Consider the following 8,100-nt stretch of genomic DNA (forward strand, 5'->3'; position numbering starts at 1 on the left):
GGCCGGATCATGAGATCGAGAGATTGAGACCATCCTGGCCAACACGGTGAAACCCTGTCTCTACTAAAAATACAAAAAAAATTTGCTGGGTGTGGTGGTGTGCGCCTGTAGTCCCAGCTACTCAGGAGGCTGAGGCAGGAGAATCCCTTGAACCTGGGAGGCAGAGGTTGCAGTGAGCCAAGATCACACTACTGCACTCCAGCCTGGTGACAGAGTGACACTTGGTCTCAAAAAAAAAAAAATCTGCATGACCCCCCCCCCCCCGCAAAAAAAAATAGACAAGTCAAAGGACAGATTAACAACCTAGGAAAAAATATAAGGAACATTGATAAGTACTCATAGGGAAATATTTTCTGCTTAATATAAACTTAATGATAGATTAAATTTAAAAAGGAAGGTGCAGAAAGTATATATATTGTGCTACCTTTGAATAAAAGAAGAAGATTACTGATAATCAAGGCTAGTGTTAGGTACACTGAAACTTTTGGCCTGCCTGCTGTTAATAACCCATGGATTCCCTTCTATCCTGCCTCTGCAATGAGATCACTCTGGGTTTTCCAGGGCCTTTTAGAAAAGACTCGACCCTGGCACCCTGTTTCCTATTCCCACCAACAGACTGCTATGCAAGACTCAGTGTCTTAAAGGCAGGAGCCGTTAGTTTCTTTGCATTCCTCACACCTGCCACAGTCCCCAGAATACTTCATGTTACTTAGCTGAACTGAATAGAACATATCTAGGGCCCAGTATACTTAAGATCCAAATGTGTCCCCTCCAATGTGTATTCTGTTAGAGTGAGTTTCTGTTGATTTCCAATCTGTTTTAAAGTTTCTGATACCCAGCTACAAATCCTGTAGCTCCCATTCCCTTTCCCCACAATCATAACTGCTATCTTTTCTCCATCCCTTCTGGAAATGTACATTAACCCTAGCTTTTTTGGGAAGCAGGCATTACCCTGGTGCTCAAGATAAAACTTGGCAAGTTGATTTTTGTTCCTTAAGGATTTCCTCAATACATATTTGGTGCAAGCTTGACCCTTTGTTCTGGCAGGTTATGATTCAAGGTTTCTCCAGTGTTTTCTCCAGAAACGTTCTGAGTGTGTTGCATGACAAGGTGGAAAAGAGCTTATGTTTTAAACACACATAATTGCTTTCAAGTTTGATTCTGTCACTCGTCAGCTCTATGATATTGAGTAAGTCACTAAAGCACTCTGAGCATCGTTTTCCTTATCTATAAATTTAGGATAATAGTGCTCATCTAATAATGTTGTTGTGGGGAGTTGGAGATAATGTATGTGAAAATCCCTGGCATAAAGTAACTGCTCTAAATGCATCCCCCTTCTTCTCCACAAAGTGATTTATGAATTGATGAAGAAACAAATGAATAGCTTTCCCAGGCAGCAATGCTTACCTTATTTGTAGAAACCTGTATTACAAGTTTCTGGCTGGGCACAGTGGCCCACAGCTGTAATCCCAGAACTTTGGGAGGCCAAGGCGGGCAGATCACGAGGTCAGGAGATCGAGACCATCCTGGCTAACAACGGTGAAACCCCGTCTCTACTAAAAATACAAAAAAATTAGCTGGGCATGATGGCGGGCGCCTATAGTCCCAGCTACTCGGCTGAGGCAGGAGAATGGCGTGAACCCAGGAGGCAGAGCTTGCAGTGAGCCGAATTCGCGCCACTGCACTCCAGCCTGGGTGACAGAGTGAGACTCCATCTCTGAAAAAAAAAAAAGAAAGAAATCTGTATTAAAAGTTTCTGAATACAGGGGCAAACTAGGTCTCTTAGTAGTTTGCCTTGGCCTATACTACTGAAGTGATAGGTCCCTCCCTATCACTTTAGTTTTTGAATTTTGTGCTCTTGAGGGATGTCCGTATGTCCTGATCAAAGTCAAATCTAGGTGTGACAATGATGTAGGGAGCCTATATAGTAAGGGCCCTCTTATTAGCCTCCTTGAGGCTGTCAGATGGTAAGGCAAAGTCTCTGGCCTTTAGGGGATAACCATCCGTCAGGGTACATAAATAACAATTACATATGGTAGAAAATGATATGACGTGAGATGTACAGAGAAAACGCTATGGCAATTTAATAAAGACAATTTACTTTTTTTTTTTTCTTTGAGATGGAGTCTCACTCTGTTGCCCAGGCTGGAGTACAATGGTGTGATCTCGGCTCACTGCAACCTCCGCCTCCCAGGTTCAAGTGAAACTCCTGCCTCAGCATCCCAAGTAGTTGGGATAACAGGCACGTGCCACCACACTTGGCTAATTTTTGTATTTTTAGTAAAGAAAGGGTTTGCCATGTTGGCCAGACTGGTCTTAAACTCCCGACCTCAGGTGATCCACCTGCCTTAGCCTCCCAAAGTGCTGGGATTACAGGCATGAGCCACCATGCCCAGCCGACAATTTACTTTTAGCTAGAGAAGATCAAAAATGGATTCACTCATTTCAGTCAATAAAGATTTATCATAGATGTTTCTTTTTTTTTTTTTTTTTTTTGTCTTGAGACGGAATCTTGCTCTTGTCTTCCAGGCTGGAGTGCAATGGTGCAATCTCGGCTCACTGCAACGTCTGCCTCACAGGTTCAAGTGATTCTCCTGCCTCAGCCTCCTGAGTAGCTGGGATTACAGGCACCCACCAGCACGCCTGGCTAATTTTTTGTATTTTTAGTAGAGACGGAGTTTCACCATGTTGGCCACGCTGGTCTCAAACTCCCGACCTCAGGTGATCCACCTTCCTTGGCCTCCCAAAGTGCTGGGATTAAGGCGTGAGCCACCATGCCCAGTCTATCATGGATGTTTCTGGGCAAGGTGTTATGCTGGACATTAGGGATGCAGAGATTAAAATTATCTTCTGGGCCAGGCACTGTGGCTCACGCCTGTAATCCAGCACTTTGGGAGGCCGAGGTGGGCGGATCACCTGAGGTTAGGAGCTGGAGACCAACCTGACCAACATGGAGAAACCCCATCTCTACTAAAAATACAAAATTAGCCGGGCATAGTGGCACATGCCTGTAATCCCAGCTACTCAGGAGGCTGAGGCAGGAGAATCGCTTGAACCTGGGAGGCGGAGGTTGCAGTGAGCTGAGATCGTGTCATTGCACTCCAGCCTGGCCAACAAGAGTGAAACTCCGCCTCAAAAAAAAAAGCTATCTTCCACTTACTTTTGTGCTTGTTTTGTTTGTTTTGTTGTTGTTGTTGTTTGAAACAAGTCTCACCGTGTTGCTCAGGCCTGATTACAGTGGTGCAATCACAGCTCACTGAAGCCTCAATCTCCCGGGCTCAAGTGATCCTCCTGCCTCAGCCTCCTAAGTAGCTGGGACTACAGGTGTGTGCCACCACACCCAGCTAATTTTTTAATTTTTTGTAGGGATGGAGTCTTACTGTATTGCCCAGGCTAGTCTTGAACTCGTGGGCTCAACTGATCCTCCCGCCTTGGCCTCCCAAAGTGCTGGGATTACAGGCCTGAGCCACCACGTCCAGCCTCTTTTGCTTTTTTTTTTATTATTATTATTATTTTTTTTTTTTTTATTGAGATGGACTGTCACTCTGTCACCCAGGCTGGAGTGCAATGGGGCGATCTCGGCTCACTGCAACCTCTGCCTTCCAGGTTCAAGCGATTCCCCTGCCTCAGCCTCCTGAGTAGGTGGGATTACAGGCACCTGCCACCGTGTCCAGCTAATTTAGTATTTTTAGTAGAGAAGGGGTTTCACCGTGTTGGTCAGGCTGGTGTTGAATTCCTGACCTCAAGTGATCCACCTGCCTTGGCCTCCCAAAGTGCTGGCATTACAGGCATAAGCCACCTCGCCCAGCCTCTTTTTTTTTTTTAGAGATGAGGTCTTGACATGTTGCTTAGGCTGGATTCAAACTCCTGGGTTCAGGTGATCCTCCTGCCTGAGCCTTCTGAGTAACTGGGACTACAGCCATGAGCCACCATGCCCAGTTTTTACTCTTTTGAGAAGCTGAGAGATTAGTAGGGAGACAGTTACAGAAAAAAATAATTACAGTATAACATGGTAGGAATTGTTTTTATAATAGTATGTTCAATGTGCTTTGGAAGCAGAAATCAAGAGTGATTAAGTTTACAAACATTGTAGAGAAGAAATTATGTTTGAGTCTTGCAGGATAAAGAGGAGTCTACCAGATAGAGAAGACAGGAAAAGGTATTAAGTAGTCAGCCTTTTATCTTGAAAATTCGGAAGAATTTAGATATTCGCAAGTGGCGGGGGGATCTATGAAGAGGGAACTGCATAATAAAGGTGGGGAAATTATAATAAAGCATGAAGTGAAGTGGTTCTTACTCCAGTATGTGTAAGTAAAAAGAATTCATGAATTGGGTCCAGTTTGTGTTGGGACTAAAGACAATGGGAAAAAAAAAATTAAAGATCTTCGTAATAGGACATGATAAGATTAGAACTTTGAATTTAGAAGATTAAGTTTGTAGTCTTGTTCAGGATAGGTTGGATTAGGACACACCAGGAACAAGAAGGGCAATTAAGAGATCATTAAAATAGCTACTAAATAAGAGGTAATGAGATGATACAGAATATGGCAGGAGGAATGGAAGGGAAGGGCCAAATGGAAGAAACGTCGCAGGCAGGTATGTATTGTTTTTGGCAACCTGAGTGTCTGGGAGGATGGTGTACCATTAACAAGTAAGAAACATAAGAGATAAGGCTTGGGGGAAGTGAAAAAAATTTAGTTTGGACACACTAATTCTGAGAGTCTTCAAGAGAGCAGTTTCTGTAGATTGGTAAGACAATTGACAAGATGGGTTAAATGGCTAAGAAGTGGGAAGTGAGAAAGTGGAGAGCAAATATGACTACTCTGTTCTGACCTTTGACAATGAGAAAAACAGTGGAGGGTTTTAACGGTTGGATAAATTGGGGAGATTGAGCTTGTTTTAGGTTGAAAGGGAAAATGGAGAAAACTGAAGGTGAAGGAAAGGATAAGTGACAGAGCAAGGTCATAGTATCAGAGGTATTGGTGGAGCAGTTACCCTTGGAAAGATATTTCTATGACAAGAACTTTCAGAAATAGGAGGTAAAGAATCTCAGATTCTACTTTAAATGATCTCACTGCATTTTTTTCTTTCCTGTGTGGAAAATCTCACCCTGTTTTATTTTATTTTCTAGTCCCTTGGCAATCAAACCAATTTCTGACTGGCTTGCAACATGGCCTACTTAGTAAGGGACACTTTGCTGAAAAGTAGAGTGGGAGTTGTGTAACTGCATTTCCTAGTGTTCCTGCTGCAGAGAGCTGCTCGTTCAACTACTTGAGATTTGATATCACAATACTCTGTGACTGGTTCTTTAAAAATCACTGTTTAATTTGGATAGATGTTGATTTTTACAACTCTAACTCAGACATTTTTAAAGTCATGAGTAAAACAATAAAACCTCTAGAAGAAAACAAGAGAATAGTTTCCTGATCTTAGGCAAATATTTTTAAAAATAGGACACAAAAAATACCAATCATAAAGGGGGGGAATGGTATAAATTGGGGCTATTAAACAATTACAAGCCAAGTGCAGTGGCTCTCACCTGAAATCTCAGCACTTTGAGAGTCTGAGGCAGGACAGCACTTAAGCCCAGGAGTACAAGAACAGCCTGGGCAACATAGTGAGACCCTGTCTCTACTAAAAATAGAGTTAGCATGTGACATGTGCCTGTAGTCTCAGCTACTTGGGAGACTGAGGTGGGAGGATAGCTTGAGACCAGGAGTTCAAGGTTGCAATAAGCTATGATTGCACACTACTGCACTCTAGCCTGGGCAACAGAGTTAGACTCTCTCAAAAAAAAAAAAAAAAAAAATTTGTTTTTGAAGCCGCAGAGTGAAAGAAGACATTTTAATACATAAATTTTTTGGCTGGGGGCAGCAGCTCATGCCTATAATCCCAGCACTTTGGGAGGCCGAGGTGGGTGGATCACCTGAGGTCAGGAGTTCAAGACTAGCCTGGCCAACATGGTGACACCTTGTCTCTACTAAAAATACAAAAATTAGCCAGACATGATGGTGGGCACCTGTAATCCCAGCTACTTGGGAGGCTGAGGCAGGAGAATCACTTGAACCCTAGAGGCAGAGATTGCAGTGCGCCAAGATCGTGCCACTGCACACCAGCCTGGTCAACAGAGCAAGACCCCATATCGAGAAAAAGAAAAGAAAAGAAAAGAAAAAGCCCTGTGAGCTTTTGAGATTGCAAAGAAAGAATAAAATAAAATAAAATAAAAATCATAAAATGGGCAAATAGCATGAATAGGCGTTTTATAAAAGACTATCCAGGCCAGGCACAGTGGCTCATGCCTGTAATCCCAGCAGTTTGGGAGGCTGAGGCAGGTGGATCACCTGAGGTCGGGAGACCGAGACCAGCCTGACCAACATGGTGAAACCCCATCTCTACTAAAAATACAAAAAATTAGCTGGGCATGGTGGCAGGTGCCTGTAATCCAAGCTACTTGGGAGGCTGGGGCAGGAAATAAACTTTTTTTATTTTATTTTGAGATGGAGTTTCGCTTTTGTCACCCAGACTGGAGTGCAATGGAGTGATCTCAGCTCACTGCAACCTCAGCCTCCTGGGTTCAAGAAATTCCCCTGCCTCAGCCTCCTAAGTAGCTGGGATTACAGGCATCTGCCACCATGCCTGGCTAATTTTGTATTTTTAGTAGAGACGGGGTTTCTCCATGTTGGTCAGGCTGGTCTTGAACTCTCGACCTCAGGTGATCCACCCTCCTCGGCCTCCCAAAGTGCTGAGATTACAGGCTTGAACCATGGTGCCTGGCCCCCCAATAAACATTTTTAAGGCTACTCAAGAGTCTTTAGTCATCAAAGAAGTATACATTACAAACACAATGAAATATCACTACATGCCCATCAAAATGGCAAAAATGAAAAAGACAGATAATACCAAGAGTTGGCAAGGATTTGGATTTGTTCCAACTCCTTGCCAACTCTTGGTATTTTCTGTCCTTTTCAGCTGAACAAGTACATACCCTATGACTCAGCAGTTCCAATCTTAGGATATAACTAGTAGAAACAACTGGATTCTATTTAAATATCCTACAGTAAAATGAATGAATAAATTGTGGTATAATCATACAGTGTAATACTACTCTACAATAAGAATGAAAGAACCACAGCTACACACAACAATATGGATAAATTATACAATAGAATGATGAAGCCAGAGACAAAATAATTAATATTGTATGATTCCACTTATATAAAGGTCAAAAACAAGAAACAAGTAAAGTATCTATTTTGTTAGAAAAGAGGATATTTCTGGCCAGGTGTGGTGACTTACGCCTGTAATCCCAGCACTTTGGGAGGCCGAGGAGGGCGGATCACGAGTTCAGGAGATCTAGACCATCCTGGCTAACATGGTGAAACCCCGTCTCTACTAAAAATACAAAAAAATTAGCCAGGTGTGGTGGCGGGCGCCTGTAGTCCCAGCTACTCGGGAGGCTGAGGCAGGAGAATGGCGTGAACCCAGGAGGCGGAGCTTACAGTGAGCTGAGATCGCGCCACTGCACTCCAGCCTGGGCGACAGAGCGAGACTCTGTCTCAAAAAAAAAAAGAAAAGAAAAGAGGGTATTTCTGGTAGTCTAGTGGTTAGGAAAAGGAGAGAAAAGAGGATAATTGTTATCCTTGGTGTGTGTGGGGAAGGGTGTACAATGTAGCAACTGGAAAGAGACAGGAGGAAGATTTCTGGTGTAGAGGTGTTGTTATCTTTCTTGATCTGATAATAGTTACACAGGTATGTTCAATTTATGAAAATGCATTGAAATATACATTTACGATTTGTGCCCTTACTCTATGTGCAAATTATACTACAGGATTTTTTTTAAGTCGGAGGTCTCAAATCTGTCATTATTCTCATAATAGGTTTGAATCAAAACTGTAATTTGTCATTTTTCCTCTGATTTATCTATTTATTAAAATTATCCATGCTTCACATTAGTTTCTTCCTTCGAAAGCTCTAAGTGCCCAGTTGTCCACATCTTGAAATGTTCTAATCATTTCCACAGAACAGAATATTACACTAAGTTCTGGGCTCTGTGGACCCTCTAGTTGTTATAGAATATAGCTTATCTCCCTTAAAATACAC

This window comes from Pan paniscus, chromosome 16, assembly GCF_029289425.2.
Source record: "Pan paniscus chromosome 16, NHGRI_mPanPan1-v2.0_pri, whole genome shotgun sequence".
Lineage (NCBI taxonomy): Eukaryota > Metazoa > Chordata > Mammalia > Primates > Hominidae > Pan > Pan paniscus.